Source organism: Nyctereutes procyonoides, unplaced genomic scaffold, assembly GCF_905146905.1.
Source record: "Nyctereutes procyonoides isolate TBG_1078 unplaced genomic scaffold, NYPRO_anot_genome, whole genome shotgun sequence".
In the NCBI taxonomy this organism is placed as follows: domain Eukaryota; kingdom Metazoa; phylum Chordata; class Mammalia; order Carnivora; family Canidae; genus Nyctereutes; species Nyctereutes procyonoides.
The window spans coordinates 5,052,816-5,074,451 of record NW_026575120.1 but is presented as its reverse complement, the minus strand read 5'-3'; the positions used below and the strand labels follow the sequence as shown (position 1 = coordinate 5,074,451).

The window sequence follows — 21,636 nt, the reverse complement described above, 5'->3', positions numbered from 1 at the left end:
GCGCGCTCGCACCGGGCACGCGCTCCCGGCGCCCCGCTCCCCCGCTCCCCCGCGCGCGCTCTCCCGCTCCACCGAAGGAGGTCGAGGGGCGCAGGTCACACCCGGCGGGGCCCCCGGCTCGGATGCAAGAGCGGCTGCCTCTTCCCGGCTCCGGGGGAGCATTGCAACTGCGGGGCTCCGCGGCGCCGCCCGCGCCCCGACCGTGCCCCGACCGTGCCCCGACCGTGCCCGGCGGGAGCCTCCTGCCCAGCCTGGGGCCGCCGGCGCGGGGCGCGGGGCGCGGGGACCGGGGGCGCGGCGGGTCGCCAGGCGCGCTCGGGCCCCGCGTCGGGGGCCTGGCCGCCCAGGTGAGTTCCCGCCCTTCCTCTGTCGTTCCAGTCGCCCGGAGTGACCTGTTTACCTTGGAAACTTAGACGTGACCCGAGCAGGCGAGCCTGCCGCGCGCTGGGGGATTGCGGGGCGCGCTTCGGCCGTGAACCCGGGGGGACTCGGAGCTCGGAGCTGCGGGGGACACGTTGGGTGACCTCAAGGTGAAAATTGTATTCATGGGGTGCACGCGTGTCTCTCTCCCTGTAGAAGCTACCACTTGGGGATTGATTTTTAACTAGCAGGAGGCGGTGAGCTGAGATGACTTAAAGCCAGAAAGTTTGTCACGATGTTTTGGGGGTGACCTGAAAGAACTTAGTGAAATAGTCAAAGCGATGACAGAAATACAGTTTAAGAAGGAATTTCGAAACGCGCTGGTAGGATTTGCATAATACTTGCCAGAGGCGCACGCCGCGGTGTCCCCTGGGCTCCTAGGGGTAATACTGTAAGCATACAAACGCTTTGTGTAGAAAGAGGGGAAGCCTGTAAACACCTGCGTGCACAGCTTGATATCGGTTGGTATGCAAGAATTTCTGTGTATATTGAACATTTTCGTGTGGGCAAAGAGCTAGAAAATGTCTATACCGTTTGGATTATTAGCAGTGTTCCAGGCAACGATTGACACTGAACATTGAACTCCTTTCGGTGGTGGCTAAATGTAATATTATTCGTGTGACTCATCAGAGTGTGGAATCCTTGACATTACTGGCTAATGAATGGTTAATTTGGTTTGAAGTTGAGAGAAGGGAGGACTGTAGGTTTTTCTGTCCTTGATGCCTGATGGAAAATGCGGTTTAAAGGGCTCTCCAGTGCTGGTGAAGGATCTTTGGAGGAGCTCAGAGGGGAGGATCATTTGAGAGGAGTGAAAGTGACTCCCTGACGGCCACTGATTGCACATTGACTTCTTCTAAAGGAGACCCTTGACAAGTAGGAAAGCATCTCCTCACTAAGGGAACGGTTCCAGAGGCTACTGTTTTATTAATGCCTTTGGGCAGATTTGAGAAGGGAAGCTCTCTATAGGCTCTTCTTTTAATTCCAGAGAAAGCCTGTCCCTAGAAAGGTTCAATTGCCATAATGATGCTCTCCGGAAATAATTTGTCTTTTTGAGTGTGTGTTTGAATACATCTAAATCACCAAGGTAGTTCACGGTTTTAATAAAATTTTACTTACCGGTGGGATATGAAATTGAAAATACTATGGATGGTTAATTCTGTTTGCAAATGGAGAGGCAGAGGTGTTTTCCCAATAAATCTTAAGTCTCTGTTTATGTGGATTTTTCTAAAGCCAAATATTACTGGGGATTAAGAGGACTCTAAAGAAGGTATTAATGCTTTTAGTGTTTCTGGCAGGTGGATATGTGAATACCTGTAGACATGTCACTGTGAATAATTCCTGTGCACCTTTAGAGAACTGGTATCCAAAATTTGAACCACATTATGATGAAGCCTCTATCACTGCTTTGAAGAAGGCAGGAAGGACCAGATAATCTTGGCAATATACAGGACCTTGATGTTGAGAAAAACGTACGACTAAATCTTTGTATTTATTGCATGGTGATGTCCTGGTGTGTATTTTAAATAGGAATTGAGTCAAGCTCTCATTGTGATTTAGCTCTTGGTCTAATGTGTTGCTGAGATGAGGCTGTCCGCACTTGTCTGTGCAACCATCCTTTTTACTTGTGAGTAAACAAGGAAGTGCTCTGAGATGACTGGCTTGAAAGTTTTAAGATGCTGGGGATTTATTTAAGAACAAACGCCTAGGTAGCTCAGTTGGTTAAGCGGCCGACCTCTTAGTTTCCACTCAGGTCATGATCTCAGAATTATGAGATGGAGCCCTCCGTAGGGCTCCACATTCAGCAGGGAGTCTGCTTGAAGATTCTCTCCCTCCGCCCCTCCCCTGACTCACAGTCTCTCTAATTCAATCAATCAATCAATCAATCAATCAATCAATCTTAAAATAAGAACAGACTGAAAGAATAAAAATGGAGCCTGATTCTGGTATAGCTTGGTCCCTGGAAGGTCTGCAAGTATAGTGTTAAATGGCCAGCTGAATGCCCTTCAGCTTTTGTGATTTTCTTCTCTTGATGTCCTAAGAGAGAACTTAGCATAGAGCCACTGGCTAACAGGTATCCCAAAGGAGTTGACATCATTCACTTTGGGTACTTACTTCCCGTCCAGGCAAACTTCTAACCACTCAACAGAAGGAATTTAGAGGCTGCATTGGATCACCTGGAGTGAATCCCATCTCTGAGCCATTTCCTCATCTGTGAAATGGCCATCATGAGACTTCCTGATGTGCCTGTGAGAAGCAAATGGAATAATTTATATGGAATGTCGAGTGTGCAGTCAGCACATCGTGAGCAGTCCTACAGGGCAAAATGTTTTGAGTTAAATGTCATCTCCTGGGGCCTGTGCAGGGTTGCTGTGTAACTGACAGTAGCATTGAATGCTGAGGTAAATGGGTCATTCTCCTGTCCCGGTACACTTAGTATGCTCTCATAGTATACACTGTGGTATACACCAGACTCCTAGTAGTTAGTGTCCTTTGGGAGCGAGAGGCTCACCCCGTCAAACCTACATATCCTCCACTTTAGACAGGCCTTTGGCTTATCTGGGTTAAAGAGATTTCCTGTGGGTGGTTTTTGGAAATAATGAAGAGATAGTAAGGGGAGGGAGAGATGACTGAGTGAAATTCCAAAATAGAATGTAAACATGCAATTGGCTAGTTTCTATTAATGCCATTAGAAGTATGGTCCTCGTAAAATGATAATTCCTAGTTTCCCCGAGGGCAGTTACATATTTTGCAGTCTGTGTATTCGGACTTTGGAGATGAAGCAGCAATGACATTCCTTCAGCTTTTCAATCTTCAGCATTGCTTAGGCACCTAAGGTACCATGCTAGAGCCTTCAGAATACAATAGCAAGAAAAACAGGTCTCACCTCTCATAAAATACATGTCTGCTGGTAATATGTAAGTAAATCTGTAACTATCCTTGCGCTCAGTGGGAGGCAGGCAAGATGTCGAGGGCAGAAACAGGAAATTTGACCTGTGATGGGAGGGATGTTAAGAATGCTTGCTTCAGGCAGTGATGTTGGGGTTATAAAGCATGGTCCTTTCTTGGGGAAGAAAGAACCTTTAATATGTAAGGCTGAGGCCCTGCAGCGACTCTGCATGTGCAGATATACAGTAGGGAGACTCTGCATGTGCGGGTATACTGTAGGGGCCGGCCAAAGAGAACACAGATATCTTCAAAGAAGGGTCAATGTTGTCAGTGAGGCAGGGACAGTAGGCCCAGCCTGTGTGACACATTTTCTTTTCTTTTATATTAAAGATTACAATGTTAGTAGAACTCTTGTTCTGTGTAAACAACTTACTTTAGGCTTTCAGACGACTATTAAATTATAAAAAAGATGTTTACAATCATTTTGTAAAGTCGATCAGAACCTAAACCAATATTTACCATAACTGACTCATTTGTCAGCTCTTTGCATTACTCATCATCCGACTTTAAAACAATTGGGATCAATTTTCTTTTTAAAAATCTAATAGATCTTAGTTTAATATACATATTTTACATGTTTCTAGCTCCCCCGTATACATGTATGCAAATCTATTTGTTCTATACATGTACAGAGCAGAGCTGGAAATACACAAAATATGCCTATTTATCCAGTTTGAATCTATATATCTATTCAGGAGCTGTAGGGAGTGATTCACTTGTATTTCACCCCTGGAAAGCCCTCCTGAGTCCGTGTGTGAGGAGCCTGAGCCCAGCTCTGAGAAAATGTGACATGGGCCTGCGGGGCCGTGGCAGGAAGCAGCATGCATCCTTGGTGGGTTGCTCTCCCGCACCATCCAGGCAAACTCAGTGAAGGATTTGGTATCTGATTCTCTTCCCCATATGCATGGTTTTATTCACTGTTATTACCTATTCCCTTCTTTTTCCTTCCTCTCTCCTTTGTCATTTTTTCCTTTATGTTTCTTTCTCTCTCTAGGGGTCCCCATAATTAGTTCTCAGCCTTTAACCTCAGTCCGTAGGGTGTTGGTCTCATTTTGGGTAGTTCTGGACAGCATGGCCCTTGACCTTTCTCCTGTTCTTCATGGATAACCGCAGATGTCAGAAGGCTACAAGCTTTTTCCTTCTTGCAGTTATCCCCAGGCATCAGACCTGCTGTTTTGTGCACTGAATGCCCTCATCAGTCCCTTCTTCCCTGTACCTGGAGGCGGCGGCGAATAGAAACTACCCTAACTACTGTAAGCAGAAAGGGGCTTCATATGGGAACTGGGTGCTCGCAGGAAGGTTGGAAGAAAAGGTTGCCACTGAAAGGAGAGAAAAGGGCTGAGGCTGAGATCGAGGGATGACACCCAGACAGCACAGCTGAACTGGGCCCCCAGGGCTGTTGCCATCATTGCCACCACGTGGAGGTTGGGAATCAGGGCCACCAATGGAGCTGCTGACAATCAAGAGCACAGTGATCAGAGAAGCTGCCACGAAGTGCCACTCCACCCAGGAAGCCAGTGACTGAACACAGCTACCAACAACAGAAACAAATTTGCAAACATATATTTTTTATACACCCTCTCCCTCCCTTCTCACCCAGCTCATCAGCAGAAGCTCATCTGTGCCCAGGCTCTTGCTGCAAGGAATTCTGGGAAATGTAGTTTACACCTTTCCAGCCTCCCAGATGGAGGATTTCACCCTTGGAGGAGACTGGAATGAATGCGGAGTGACACCCCGTCACGTCTTGCACATATCTAAAACGTATTTCATCAGAGCCTTAGGTGGCATATTTCATTCTAAGCAGGTAGGTGATATATTGTAAGAATCCAAAAAGGATCTAGTTGCTAACCAATTTCCATTTCAAACAGATGGATATTATAGTCATTATAGTCGAAATTGCTGGAAAAAGCATCAGGCAAATAAATAACTAAAAATTACCAAGCACCTGCCTCGGCATGTGGTTCTGCTTGAATGTGAAATAATATTCCTTTGTTTCAGTTTAGTCATCAAAGTCAAATACCAGGAGAATTGATACCTAAAAAAGTCCTTCCCACCAAAGTCCCAGACAGCCTATGTTTAATGCATAGTGCTACAAAGGGAGAATGCGGTGTCTCATAAGAGAAATACCTCCTGGCAGGCTGGCTCTTTCATTCGATGCATTATCTATGTATCTGTGTTTGTACCGAATTTTTCTTTATCCTATAACTTGAACGGTGTTTTTTTCTTTTTCTTTTCTTTTCTTTTTTTTTAAGGATTACAAAGTTAGAGATGACCTGTTATTTGGAGATTAGAATTGGAGTATTGACTCTAATCACTTATTTCATACCCCAGTGCTCGTTAGATTCTGTGTTTGTTTGTTTTTGCTAACCATTCAGTAAATGTGGTTGAATCTTTGCTATCACTATGTAATAAATTATCATTTATCGGCAGTCAGAAATTCCATTAGCACATCTAGGAATGAATCTTGCTTATTGAATGAAGTCATTTTATATTTGCCTCTGATATTTGGAGCTAGAAAATGAGAGCAGAGTAGCTGAAACAAATGGGGTAACTCAGTGAATTTGTCATTCTATGACGTATACCTATTTTTAATTAATTTTTTCATCTCAAAAGGCAACACTCCATTGAGATACCGTCTCCAGGAGGTGATGAAAGCAGTTTAAATGCAGAATTACAAACGCTTCCTGGGATCAACCACACTATAATATGAATATGTTCTTCCAAGTCCAGTGGTGACACCAAGAGTTTAGCCCCTCCACTCAAGCCACCAAAACAGTGCTCTTGCTCTGTAAATGTGGCTTCAAGACCAATCCACTGTCTTCCATCCTGAGCCCCCGCCAAGCCCCACTTACAGTATATTCTCAGGAGGGAACTGTTTGAATCTAATATTACACGGTTTTCATTCATTTCATTTACATTATTTGATTAATTGTAAGGGAAAGTAAGTAGCATTAATCTATGTTATGGTAACACATTATGATCTCTGATTCCCCCTTCCCACAGTTTGTCTCTTTCATTCATTTTTGAGTAAACATGCAAAAAAAAAAAAAAAAACCTGGATTTCCCTCCCACTGGATGATAAGGAGGATGAGTTCTTATCTTTGGCTATATGGAGCTTAGTTGCAGATTAAGCTGTAGGACATAACTCCTTTTATGGATTGAAAATCAAAATCTCTCAATTTTCCATGTATTATAAAGTAGAAGAACATCCAAATCTGAACTCACTCTCTGGTTAGTTAGATCATTGATAGGCTAAGTTGAAGCAGGAGGTGGGTAGAGAAAGCATAGTTTTTTGGTTTATTTTTTAAAGCAAAATTTGAGGATAAACAAGACTAGTATTTGAACATCATTGAATGATTGTTTAGTCACTGACTCAAGATGTGGATGTCAAGAATCTCCTTTGGTGGTTCTTGTTGCTGGGAGCTAAAGATAGATGGCTCTGCCTTTGAGAGACGGATCCTTTGGGGGAGTCGGTAAGAAAGGGTTGGTGGGGGATCCCTGGGTGGCGCAGCGGTTTGGTGCCTGCCTTTGGCCCAGGGCACAATCCTGGAGACCTGGGATCGAATCCCACATCGGGCTCCCGGTGCATGGAACCTCCTTCTCCCTCTGCCTGTGTCTCTGCCTCTCTCTCTCTCTCTCTCTGTGACTATCATAAATAAATTAAAAAAAAAAAGAGAGAAAGGGTTGGTGGGTAATATGGTACTCTTATCATCAGTATGGAAAACAGTGGCTTTCTCAAGGAACAAGTGGGGGATTTTCTCATGGTCAGGTAAAAAGCAGAGTTAATTGAAAAACAGATGTATTTCTGACTTCAAAGAATATCTATGGATATTTTTAATAATAGCAAAACAACAAAAAAGGCAGCTAAAACAAAAAAGAGACAAAAAAATGTCAACTGTCTTGGACTGGGCCTTTTATCTGGTCCCTTTAACCTACAGAAACTGAAGTGAGCTTGTCACAAGTTAGAGGGTTTTAGTGTTTAAAGACATAGTGAGTTTGTAAGAAAAGAGGACTGCTTTATGGTACTTTAGTCAACGTTCAGAATTAAAAAAGGTCAAGGGTGGTAGCAAGGAAAGGGGGCCTCAGTGCTATCAGGGACTTCCATCCTACAACTACAAGAAATTGAATTCAATTCCAAAAATGGGCTTGGAAGTAGACTTTTCCCCAGAGCCTCTGGGCGACAGCTTGGCCTGACCAATATCTTAATTACAGCTTTATCATATCCTGTACAGGAAACTCAGCCATGTTCCAAGCTTCAGACCTACAGAACTGTGAATAAATGGATGTTGTTTTAAGTTTCAAAAAAAAAAAAAAGATCAGAACCCATAATATTCTATAGGACATTGAATTTATAGAGTATTTGAGAAAATGCAAGCACATCCTGAATGTTAAGACATTTACAAATTGAAAATGTCAATGCAATGATATATGCAATTGTGAAATAGATCTAGAGTGATCAGATGACTTGTTGCTCAATCTGGGACACTTTTAAGAGTGAAAGGGGCACTACTAGTGATTGCCCTGGGAAAAGAAGCAGAAATGGGGACAGAGGCAAGCGAACCAGGATTTATGGTCACCCAAGATTAAGATAGTGGGTTGTGTAACATTACTGTGTTAACTGCAATATTGATTTCTTAAAAATTGTGGTAATATATACATAAGATAAAATGTAGATTTAAACCATCTTGAGGTATACAGTTCAGAAGCATTAAGTATATTCATATTGTGCAATTATCATCATTCATCTCCAGATTTTTTATCGTCTCGCCTTCTTGAAAGTGTACCTTTTAAACAGTAAGTCCCCATTCACCTCTCCCCTTCACTCCCTTCACTCCTGGCAACCACCATTCTACTTCCTGTCTCTGTGAATCTGACCACTCCGGGTGCATTACATTAGTGGAGTAATAGGCTGATCTTTTGCGACTGGGTTATTTCACTTAGCATAATGTCCTCAGGCTTTATCCATGTTGTAGCATGTATCAGAGTTTCCTTTCTTTTTAATGATGGCTATTTTTCCACTATATTTATTTCCACATTTTTAAAAATCTATTCATTTGTAGATGGATACTTAAATTGCTTCCACCTTTGGCTCTTGTGAATAATGCTACTATGAACATGGGTGTACACATACGTCTGTGAGCCTTTTCTTTCCATCCTTTTGGATGTATACCCACAATATTGATTTTTAAATGGAGAAATTAAAAATAGAGGGAAAAAGAACATTCTTTTCCATTATAGAATCTTTCCAGTCATACTATTTCAATACAGTACTCTGTTAGACTGGAGTCTGGCTATGCCTCTACAGAATTCGTTAGAAAAATCAGTTGATACAGACAATTTCAAGAAACTGCCTGCTAAAAAAAGCACGTAGGGGTTCAAATTCCATCTCCACACAAGAAAGGAAGCCAGTTTTTCTGTCTCCACTACCATGATGCATCGATCACAGATGTTTCTAAGGAAAAAGGGCTGGCATTTAGACCGTCAGAATCTGAGTCAAGTGAATGGCCTTCAGCAGCATAAAGAACCAGAAAATAACAGCATGAGATTGAACAACAGTAGGCTCCATGTGACCTCGAACATCTTTGTAACACAGAAGACCATGAACTTCCTGGAAACGGGCAACAGAACTAACCACCATCTGTTGATGTGGAAGCTGAGCTGAAAGGAGACAGGCTACAGGGGAATGTGGACTTTCTAGATACTGAGAAGAATGTTCTTCTTTTGGCTATAAAAGTAGATATCAAAAAGTCAATGTCAAGAACATTGGTACATCTGATATGAACTTAGATAATCCCTTCATGGAAATAGAAGCATCAAAATATAACTTATCATCTGAAATTTTAAGCACTTTATTTCCACTAGGGATTTATAGAGCTGGGAAGTAATGTTGACATGTCTGGAACAAAAAAGGAATTGCCACATTTCCCTCTGTGTCTCTGTGGCAGATGTCAACCCTCTCTGGAGTCAATAAAGAAACTAATTCATCTGTAACAGCAGCCTTGAGGATACATTTTTGGTCACTGATAATAGCCATGTTTCAGAAAATACATCAGCAGAGGTTAATCTGCCAATCAGAAATGGTAGCTGACAGCCCCACAGGTACTAAGGAGCTTTGAGAAAAATGGACCCAAAGTGAATATCTTACAGCTTTTCAGAATGAATAGTACCCACGGTCTGTTCTCATCAGACCACACCTGTATCAGTGGGGACTGAAATACTATCAGGCAAGTCCACATGAAAACCTGCAAACAGGTGTTTATAACATAAACATCCCCAAATTGCAAATAACCAACATGTCCTTCAGTAGGTGACCAGATAGACTGTGGTATATCCATACAATAGAATGATATTCAATGGTGAAAATATTTACTAAGCTGTGAAAAGAAATGAAGGAATCTTAAATAAATATTGTTAAGTAAAAGAAACCAGTCAGAAAAGACTAAATACTGTATAGTTCCAACTATATGAGATTCTGGAAAGAGTACTATATGAGTCTGGACTAAGTAAAAAGGCCAGTGATTTCCAGGATTCTTGGGCGGGGAGTATAGGAGATCAATAATGGAAACGTGAAACTATTCCGAATGATACTATAATTATGGACATGTGACATCTTGTATTTGGCAAACCCCACAGAACAGAAGAATACCAAGAGTGAACCCTAATATAAACTATGGACATTTGTTAATAATAATATATCAATATTGGTTCATAGTTTTAACCAATGTCCCACAGCAATGCAAGATGTTAGTTAAAAATTGCATAAAATGTGTCTTAAAAAATTAATACATACTTCACCTGGTGCTGGAATAGAAGATGTAGAAAATGTTACCTGCAGGGGTCCAGGTGATGGCATGTCAAGTTCAGGGAACATGGCTCCAAGCCAATGAAGCAAGGAAGTGAAAGCAGTCCTGTCATCTATTCCCAGCTGAAACATCTAATCAGCGACACTATACCTTGGGTGCAGGCTTTTCACTCAAGCTCTTAGCAGAGGAGGAAGATGCACACAATCAGACTTCTGAGCAAACAACTTCCTTCCATATTAGTTAAAGACTTGGGTCTGGACCCATGAAATCCATCGACACACCTGACACCAGAAAAGATGTGGGTCCTGAAGCTGCCCAGCCATTCACCAAGTCCCACCAACTGTCTGCCATCGTTTTTTCCCCACTGTGTACACTGCTGGGATTCTCCATGTTGGCTCTCCTCTGCAGGAAGGTCTTGAGTATTTGCACCCAAGTGGGCAGAAATGCAGATCTAGCTCTTGTATTTCTAGCAAGGAATGCTGTATTCCTACAGAGCTATGGCAAACCGCACCAGACCATACACATTAGAAAAGCTGTATAGACACACATGCACACCCAGATATGCAGTATATGTAGAAACCTGTAAGCAGAATGTTGAGCTGGATTTTTTTTTCCAAAGTAACTTATGCTCTTTTGTCTTATAATCTGTCCTACTCATGAAAATTTGGACCTTTTGAAATGTATTGGCAGTACGTCCACCCAGAAGCTTTTAATTCTCATTGAGATGATGCATTCTGGCATAAAATTGTTGGTTTTATGTGTAGCATACCACTTCACAATGATAGTGAATCTCCAAGCAGCAGAAACTACTAGAAATCCCACCACTTGTGCAGCTAAAAGCAGATCAGCCTAACGCTGGCTCTCTGGCTTGTAGGCAAGGTATGCCTCGTTGACTCAACTGTCAGCTTGTAAACTTTTAACCACACAGTTTGGGGTTTTGAATGATGCCCAGTGCGCTGGGTATTATGATTCATCCACTGAAACAGGACATCAAAGAATACTTGGCCAATAAAACAATGGAGAAAAAACCGTGTTCTGTTTTGACATGGAAATTTTTATTGTAGGCAAATAGTAATCACCAAAGCATTTATACATGTTATTGAATACTCTCTGCAACAGCTGCTTTAGACAAAGCTGGGACCAAGTGTTTTCCTGGATCTGCTTATTTAAACTAGGCTGCAGTGTGGTTTGCTGGACCTCTGGACTTGTAGAATCAGTACATGTGTGGATTCTAGTCCTCAAGAAGCTTATATAGTTTTCTTTTCTTTACCAGTTGGCCTTTAGGTATTTATAAGTGACACCAGTGGCATCAGGTTTTTGTTTTTATTTTTTAATTCTGATTTTTAAATTTAAATTCAGTTAATTAACATACAATGTCATCTTAGTTTCGGAGGGATAGGTGATTCGTCAGTTGCATATACCACCCAGGCTCATCCCATCACGTGCCCTCCTTAATGTCTATCACCCAGTTACCCCATTGCCCCACCCCTTACCCTTCCCACAACTCTAAGTTTGTTTCCTATGGTTAAGAGTCTCTCATGGTTTCACCTACTGTGACAGAGAACTTAAAGCTCTTTCCACATACAGCTGACGTCTTTCTTGATCCCCGTCTCAGCATGATGCTATTTCTGTTGGTCCTTATGCCCACCTTGTCTTGTGTCTTGCTCAGCATCGGGGTCCTTCACCTGGGCAGCAATGTCTGGGCAAGGCTTCCTGCCTTTTGGGTGACCAGATGCTTCAGAAAGAGTATATTCTGGTCTGTCGGTGTCCTTGAAGTGCCAGCAGAACCACCATCCTGTGCAATTTAACCACAGTTTTTCTCAAAACTGTGATGTTGCTATAAAACCTAGTGTTAGGAGCCTGTGGCAGGGAAACTGGAGGGACTGTTAAGATTGAGCAGTGTTCTACAGAAGGCAGGCTGCCGTGGGTTGAGATAAGGGACAAGGAGGTAGGCAAGGCACGCAGGCCGCTCTTAGGACAGGGGAGTGGCTGCAGATGGAGAGAGAGGATGGGCCCAAGGCAAGGAAAGATGACATCAGTAGAGAAATGCTGGTCTTTGAGAGGCATCTGACAATCCTGGGGACGATAAGGAATGTAGGAGACTTGGGGATGGCATGGAGAGAGAATGAAGAAATCTGCATTTTTCTTAGTGAAGTAGGAGCAGAGTTGGCGCTGGTAAGACACTGTTTTGTAGACATCTCAGGCTTTCTGGGGAAATTGAATTAGGTTCTCAGTGCAAACGATACAACTTTAAGCTTTGGTTTTATATCTGTCTGCCCATTTTTGGCTCGAGTTTTCTCATCCATGAGCTCTGCAGCATCTAATTTTCTAACAGTTTAGGAGGCCGTAAAACAGAGATCAGGTGACTGAAGCAAACTCTTGGCCTTTCTAAAGAAAAAGCTGTGTGAAAAAACTCAAGGCAGTATTGTCATCTTCATGATTTGTGTTATTTAAAAACTAATTTTCTAAAATATTGTATTTCAATTTTTTTTAACATTTCATGTTTTAACATCATAGGTATTGGGGTGCATCTTACCATTGATGGCATGTCATCAACTTTCTTGGCACAATAATTGTGCATGTTACAAAATAGATGGTGTTTTAGTCGGGGTGGGTGACCATAACAGAAGACCACAGACTGGGTGGCTTAACCAGTAGATATTTATTTTCTCACAGTTCTGGAACTGGCAAGTCCCAGATGAGGGTGGCCACCAATCTATTTTCTGGTAAGAGCCTTCTTTCTGGTTTCCAGATAGCTACCTTCTTGCTGGGCCCTCACGTGACCTTTCCTCTGTGTGCACATGGAGAGAGCGTTCTCCAGTGTCTTTGCTTGGATTTGTGTTTCTAAGTAGGCTCCACATCCAATGTGGAGCTTGGACTCAACCCCAAGACTAAGAGATGCACTCTCTACTGAGCATGGCAGGTGCCCCTCAGGTGTCTTTTCTTATAAGGACATTATAAGGGCTCCCACCCTCATGACTTCATTTAACCTTAGTTACCTCCTTGTTAGCCCCAGCTTCAAATACAGCCACATTCGGAGTTAGAACTTCAACATAGGAATTTAGGGGGAGACACAAACATTCAGACCATGAAGATGGCATCCTAGATCCCATTACGTACTGGATGGCCATCACCAAGAAATACTTCTATCAGCCGTAGGAGCTTCAGGTTAAATCTTTTGTCTTATTTATTTTTATTTTTTAAATTTTTAAAAAATATTTTATTTATTTATTCTTGAGAGACATAGAGAGCAAGAGGCAGAGACACAGGCAGAGGGAGAAGCAGGCCCCATGCAGGGAGCCCGACATGGGACTCAATCCCAGGTCTCCAGGATCATGCCCTGTGCCGAAGCCAGGCGCTAAACCGCTGAGCCACCCAGGGATCCCCTGTCTTATTTATTTTTAATTTTGAGTCAGAACTCATATTTTTTTGAAGGAGATTATAAAATGGCATTTATTATTTAAAATTAGAAATAATGGACTGTGTCTCCTCATAGGCTTATCTCTGAAGAGACAAACACAGTTATAAAATGAGGTATGAAAACTGAAAAAAATTAAACTTTTCAAAACAGTCTGGTTTATTCTGGGCACAGACTTAATAACTCCTGCTGCTAGAAGAAGTACAATTTACTGCCACAGCAAAGCTTAAAATGTCAAACATATTCTTACAAAATACAATGTAAGCTGCCTGCAAATTAGACCATTCTTTTAGCTGGCCTATTTCCTACTTGTGTGCAGCTTTCATAATTGTGGCACTTACTTGGAATGGAAAGCCTCTGTGCATGATGTAAACATTCAAACCCTAGCACTGCATCAGTTTTCATAGGTACTAAGCAGGTATGGGTTGCTGCAGACCACAGAAGCAACAACAAGATCCCAGCTAGGAGCTCAGGTAATGAAACAGAATTAGCACTGAAGCAGACACAGCAAGGAGATGTGTCAGGGAGCTCTGGTTGCAAAGCAAAAGCCTGCCAGTCAGAAGGCCAGGACCCAGGGCCTTGGCAGGAGGTCACAGGTGCCGCAGCCTTTCCCAGCATCCAGATCACAACTCAGAACCAAGAAGACATAAGAGTGGTCAGATGGCACCAAATTGGTTTATCCAGAGCCGATCCCTCTGATGACCCAAAAGTCTTTCGTTCATATTTTAGGCAGGATCTCAAAAGATTTAGTTGTCTGGTTTCTGTTAGGCTGAGTAAAAGACAGAGGGAAAAGTGCCGACGGTGGGAGAGGACAGAGAAACGGTTAAGAAGCACTCAAAGCCTAATGCCACTCAGTGTAAATGCAGATGCTCTACGAAGCCCTGGAGAGCATCACTCTACTTTAATATTTTGTCATACTTAGCCTCTATGTTACCAATTTAAAAACAAGTCATTTATAGGCTATTTAGAAAGGCATCAAAAATATGTGTATTAGGTTAGAAAGATTTCCATAAAAGTCATTAAAATAAATAATACCTTGATCAACCTCAGGAATTTTAATGTTAAATTATGTGATACCGGTTTTTAAAAAATATTTATTTATTCATGAGAGACACAGAGAGAGGCAGAGTCATAGGCAGAGGGAGAAGGAGGCTCCCTGCAAGGAGCCTGATGCAGCACTTGATCCCAGGACCCTGGGATCACACCCTGAGCTGGAGGCAGACTCTCAACTGCTGAGCCACCCAGGTGTCCCAAAATACAGGCTTTTATTAAAACTGACCTCTAGGGATGCCTGGGTGGCTCAGTGGTTGATGAGGGGAGTCCTCCCTCAGAGATGGGCTGAGCTTCCTTGTTCAGGAGTTGGGCTAAAAGCTTCATTTCCCCAGATCACAGGAGCAAGAAATAGAGGTCACACTATGTTCATTACCTCGTTTACAGTCTCCTTTTCGATTTTACGTTACAATAATAGAATCCTCATATAACGTTAAAGGCATTTTTAGGATCACGTAACATTCTTCATCAGGACACACACCGATGGTTAATACTCCAGAGGTATGGGAGGTATAAGTAGTACAATTTTAGGTAGCATGAAAATAAACCTTACAGTACATGAAAAATTGGATTGAGAAGCAGGAATGTTCTGTGGGTTCCATGTTCAAGGAACATGGCTCGCTCTAGGGTCCTAGGTAAATTATTTCCTGTATTTGATTTCTCCCTGAAATGACCATCTAAAAATCTGTGCAGTGCCCTGAAATCCTTGATCATTTAAATTAAATACTAGTATGCTGGGCAAAAGCATATGTTAAAAAACACCCAGAGTCTCTGAAACAAATGGGACAAGGCAGTGGCAGAGCTAGGTTTGACCTTTGCATCTTAGGGCTTCAAAGTTATATTCTCGACTCCCACCCTATCTGAATCCTTGGACACAGCCTGAAGCTCATCAGACCACAGTGAGGTCCTAGGAACAATGACACTGATGACTTGCTCACCCTGGAGGTTTTTCTTGTGGAGAAACTGACATTCAAACGAATTTTTCCTATTAGCATTTGACCAACGTAGATTATTTTAAATTTTTCTCCACTAATGCACTAGACCTAAGTGTATTCCTTTCTAATGAAAGCTGCCCTTTAACATCAGTAATTTCCAGGGAAGGCAAAGCCTCCTGAGTTTTCAACTTCTCTTGTTAATTAAGTATGGAAACTGTCACTCTCAGAGTAGAATTACAGTCATTCATCCACTTAGAATGCCAGCAGAGTATTAAATATGTTTTTAGAACACCACCTTAATTCCATTTTACAATGGAAATGTAAATATGAAAGTAGTCGATATGAAAGTAGTAACGGACTAAGTGATTAACGAATTTTGAATCTGTTGTGAAGCATTGTTACACGTTATTGTATAGGCTCTAGGACCTTGTAATACAGCTTCTAAAAAAAGTGACAAAGATGAATTTCTATTTTAAATGGGATGCTCTCCAAATCACAAAAGACATACACACACTAAGAAACTATCAAGGTCTGCAGAGACATGTGACTTTCCTGGGAGGCTGCCTGATTGATGAAGAGGAGCTTGGGAAGGGGAACAAAATGAGCAGATTTTCCTGCTTTCTGTTCCTTTAATCTAGAAAGCCATAGGCTTGCTCTTTGGAATCTTCCTCTCATAAGCAAACATTGATCCTTTATCAATTTCTGATATCTTTGTCATGGAGAGCTACTGTAGCTTCTAATTAAGTGCCCAAATCTCTTCATGTTCTCTACTCTGAGGTCTGAATTTTTAATGAACTGCAGTCAGGTTAAGAGGCATCTTGGACAGAGTGACATTTCGAGGTGTGAACTGATGGCCACATGTTGACTCGGTGTTCAGCTGTGCCCTCTGGGAGGCACCAATCCTCAGGATGGTGAGGACAGGCAGTCCAGAAAGCTTGACTCTGGGTCAAGCTCTGGGTCTCACAGGGGACACCAGAAGCACATTTTTCCAATTTAACAATGCCTGTTAGTTACCAGAAGAGCTGCGGCATGATGGGTATACACCGTGCCATTTATTAACTATGCTGGCCTCACCTGACCAGTGTCACAGAGAGTCAGCATGGAAGCCAGTTCCTCCATTTGGAAAACCAAACTCCCTCCCTCACTGGATTATAGCTGGATTTCCATCTGGGATCTCTCTATATATAAAGAGAGAATTATTTGGGATCCTAGGCTCCTTAATTGATACTAAGAATCCCTTACCATTAGTTCTTTCCTGGTGATAATTCCAGTAGTACTTGGTTTTCCATTTTCTTACCTATATATACTTTGTGTGTGTGTGTGTCTCTCTCTCTATATATATAGACACACACACATATATATGTCTATATATATATTTTTTACTTCTGTGAATAGAATTGTATGAAAACAACAAAAAAATTTACTGTTAATGTTTGCAGACATCTATTATTAGTAAGCAGACTTGTCTGTTCTTTCACTGTCCTTGAATTTTACACTCTGAGATCTATTTTTTATGTAATCCTGTTTGTAATCTGTCTTCACTTTTTATTTCTAAAGTAGCATCTGATTTTTATATTGTACTGTATTCTCTATCACACAAGACAGTAAAGAGAGCACATTCATGGTAGTTCACTCCACCTAGTACTATACACTTTCCCAAAGCACACTGATGGCTCTGCCTTGGGTGCAGGGCTCCTTCCCCGTGAGCGTGAGCTCCACTGCTCGCATCCTGCCCGCTGCCTTCCTCAGCCTTACACATCATTGAAATAGAAGAGTTGGTTGCCCTCACCTAGTCCTTTTTGAGCTTTGCAGTGTACTTCAGTGTGTTAGACATTTACCACAGCTGTCAATATTAACGCTATTCCACAGATTGGGATCTTAAAAAAATCCAGCCGAGTTTAGAAAGTATTAGCTACAGGAAACTGTAACCTCATTTGGAAAGTGGAATAAGACTTGGCACCAAAGTTTTTTATTAGATTGCCCACTGTCAGCCACTATACACTTGTCCAGTGGGGAAATGTGTTTGAGGACTGGCATAAGAAGAAATTCAAGTCTGGCACAGGCTCCCAATGCTTGAAAGTTATGTTGTACTTTGGGGACGTTAAAGCACATTTCCATGTGAAAATAAGAGTCTTAAAAGAGGAAGGGCACTTTACATCTAAGAGGAAGTAACAGAGACCTGGAGAAGCTGAGTGACTTGCACAAGGTAATGTGCCACTGACAGACCCAGGCCTGGGCTTGGTTCTCCCAATACACTATAGCATTTTTCGTCACACCAGAATGTTCTGAGTTCTTCTTCTGAAGTTTTATTAGTGAGGTTTCATGCATTCAAGCCTCAGTTTTCAAGCTGTTTTACTGACTGAATGCAAAGGCAAAACACACTGCTGTACTCTCTACTCTCAGTACACGACTGCCTCCCTGCTTCATTTCTGCTCACCAGACCTGTGGAGATTCTTGCACACCATGTGATTCAGTGCCAGTAGCCGGGCGCCCTACAATTTTACTCGCTTGCAACACCATCTACCTGGAGGTAGCCTCAGATGCCACAGGTGAAGGGTTCTGTCCCACAAGACTGCTCCCTCTCCCCCACGTCGGACTCCAGGTACAAGGCCAGCTTGTCACCTGCGCTGCTGACTGGCTATACCTCAGCTGTTCCCACAGCCCCCTCCTTGGATTAGGTTGATTTGCTAGAGCAGCTAACAAAACTCAGGAAAACACTTTACCTACTGGAGTCTCAGTTTATTTTTAAAAGATAGAACTCAGGAACAGCCAGACGGATGAGGTACTTAGGGCAAGGCCCAGACCTCACTAAGGCTCCGAGCTTCTGTCCCCTTAGAGTTTGAGGTATGCCACCCTCCTAACATGAATGCATTTCTTGTCCAACAGCACAGAAGCTCTCTAAACCTCATCCTTGGGGTTTTTATGGAAGCACAATTGATTAAATCATTGGCCACTGATGTTTGAACTTCCCTCTCACTGCTCTGGAGGTCTGGGGGATGGGCCTTAGGTCCCACCCTCTTCTCCCCTGACAACTGGCCCATCCTTAGGGGCTTTCCAAAGGTCACCTCATTAACATAAACTCAGATGTGGGTGAAAGGGGCTTGGTATTGAATAATAACAGAAGATACTCATTTCACCTTTCAGCTCTGGAGCTATTTTAGGAATTGCTTGGAAAAAACCTATTATAACAAAGATATCCCTAGGACTCTTTTTGTTTGTTTGTTTTTTTGTTTTTTTTTTTGTTTTTCCTAGGACTCTTTAAAGTTCAAGGGTTTTAGGAGCTATGTCCAGGAACAGTGGTTGAAGACCAAATAATGTTTCTTATTATAAGCCACAACAGTATCATGCTGAATGACTATTTCATGGATAACAGGTCCTAACGTACAAGAAAAAAATTGGAGAAACCTCCACTTACAAAATTGCTAAATAAGACAATGAGGAGGAAAAAAGGCAGAAAAAAGATATTAAGAATTTCAGAGTGCTTCGTAGAGATCCACTATTTATTTTCCCCTGAATATACTTGCATGTGGTTATAATGTTTATCTATTATAAGCCTATTTTCATGACCGAGGTTATTTTATTTTGTGTTTTATCTTTGCATTAAATATTTCCTATTTATTTATCCAATGAAGATGACAGGCACCTGCCTTCTGCCTGGTTGTGTTCAAAGTGCGGTGTGTCTACGTCAGTGAACCCAAAACCCCTGATTCTGTGGCGTTTACAAACTACATGGGTGAGGCCGGCCATAAACAACTGTAGCAGGATGTGGAAATGAACTTGTTTTCACTTTTTGCACACAAGTGCAAAAATACAGTAATACCACTCCAGGGTCAGGTCCAAAAAACGGAAACTACACTAGTTAGGTTTGTACAGGAAATCTGATAGAAGGGACTGGTTAAACCGAGGTTAGAGAGCTTTAAATGGGAAGTGGGACAAATAGGGTCTGACAGCAAAAGCAACTGCCATTGCCACTGTGTGTTGGGGGAACTAGAAGAGGGATATGGGCTTATCAGAACCTGGCAGCTTGGAGGAGGGCCCTGGAGCTGGGACCAGACCTTGGGAGCTCAGAGGGGGCCCATGGAGTCAGGATCAAGACCTCTGAGAAGGGGGCCCCCAGTCAGCTAGTGCTGATACCCGGGTAGACCCCTGGAGAGATGGGGTACAGATCTGTTGGCAGGAGTGCTGCTCAGCCGCTGTGGTATCTCCTCAGGGTGCACAATGGGCTGGCTTTGGGAGAGTGGGAAAAATCTGAGCCCTAGCCGACTGCCACCTGAGACAAATGCTGCTGTCAGGGTAAAGGGCTGTTGCCGGGTAACTCCAGCAGGAACAGGAAGCCACCAGAAGGAGCTGCTCCCCTCTCCCTCCTCTGCCTGCCAGGCTCCATTTGATGTGGCCAGTCTGCAGAGCCCCTTGACAAAGTGGACATGCTGTTTGCAGAGCCCCCACTTCAGGACACAGAGCAAGGTGGAGAAGGCTGTGGAGGGACCCTCACTTAACCACGGTCCTGGTCCCAAGGGCTGCAGTTAGACTCATGCTGTGAAATTCCTTGCTAGATTACCCAAGCAGAACCGCAGAAGTGGTGGAAACCTGTTGTTTTTAAGAACTGTACTACAATATACATAACATAAAATTTGCTATTTTAACCCTTTATAAGTGTACAGTTCAGTGGCATTCAGTACGTTCGCATTGTTGTGCAGCCGATCTCTGGAATCCTTTTAATCCTCCTGAGTTGAAACTCTGTGCCCATGAAACAGTAAGCCCCCAGCCCCTGGCAACCACCATTCCACTGTCCCTCTGGACTTGACTACTCTGGGGACCTCAGATAAGTGGGTCAAATAATACTTGTCCCTTTCTGCCTGGCTGTTTCACATAGCATGCCTACAAGGGTCCTCTGTGTTAAAGCATGTGTCAGCATTTCCTTCTTTTTAAAGCCTGAATAATATGAAATCTGCTTTTGTGACCCTTAGGCCAAACCATATTGAAGAACTGGGATGCTGGGGTGAGGATTTATTTAGAGAGAATTTTGTGGCACACTGTGGATGTCATCTTACCCTGTTCTCCCTCCCCCTCCTTCCTCCTTCCTCTCTCTCTCTCTCTCTCTCTCTCTCTCTCTCTCTCACACACACACACACACACACACACACACACACACACAAACGCCATCTTGGGAAAAGAGAGGAAGATGTTTCTCGCATCCTCAAGTCAAGTGGCAGAGCTTTAAGGGGGACCACACAAAAGCTTGATCTGTGGCCCTTGTAGTTTAGAGGGCACAGCAGTCTGGGGTCAACCCTACACCTGGAAAATACAAAGATTGATAGAAACAGAGCAGGGGATATAGGTATTGTTTGGGAAGTACTGGCACTCTGCCTGAGGATGGATCAAAGGTGTTTTCCTTGGACCAGATGTGGGTCACACAAGATAGATGGTGTTGGCCTAGCTGCTAAATATGGCCCCATCTAGATGCCTGACAAGATGGCGGGTGAAAATGTGGGAGGCGTAGTGCAGCTGACCAGCTGCTGAGAGTCATTGTAAGCTGCCAGTGGGACAGTGCACTCCCAGAGTCTGCTGCAATGAGGGACTACAAGGAACCAATGAAAGTGTTCCACAGAGGCCACCAAATGGCCCATGAAATAGAGAAGCAGCCTTTAGTTCCCAGCATGCCCAGAGATCACTCACACCACTTCTAGTCAAAAAGGGACTTTTCTAGCTCCCTGACATCACCTTGCTGGCTGTCTCTCCAACCACTCCAGCGCTGGAAGGTTTGAAGCAAGGTGGACCTGGGAGTAAGGGCGGAGGTCCAAAAAAAGATCCCCTGCGCTCCACCTTTCCTGCCACTGGCTTCATTCACCATGGCAGCAGGCCCAAGCCAGAGACAAGAAGTTTCAGATTGACGTGCAACATGGACTTGATCTTACACTGGACAGGGAACCTCAGTTGCAGAAATAAGGGTGTTTGTGAACAAAGCAAATTGGAGAACAAGAGCAGTAGAAGTATGAGTGCCACAGAATTAGGTCTCCAGGGATACCACATCACCTACAAATCCCACTTGTTCCCCAGGACAGAT

General features: G+C 43.1%; 1 protein-coding gene across 2 annotated transcripts in view; it reads left to right on the top strand.

Annotated features, from left to right (window-relative positions):
- Positions 1-322: 322 nt before the first annotated feature.
- The window catches only part of TRMT9B (tRNA methyltransferase 9B (putative)), an 83,980-nt gene continuing 62,666 nt past the window's right edge, over positions 323-21,636 (top strand). For both annotated transcript variants that reach the window (XM_055335344.1, XM_055335342.1), the window contains exon 1: positions 323-530. The gene's annotated coding sequence lies outside the window, so the exon portion shown is untranslated. The remainder of the gene's footprint in view (positions 531-21,636) is intronic.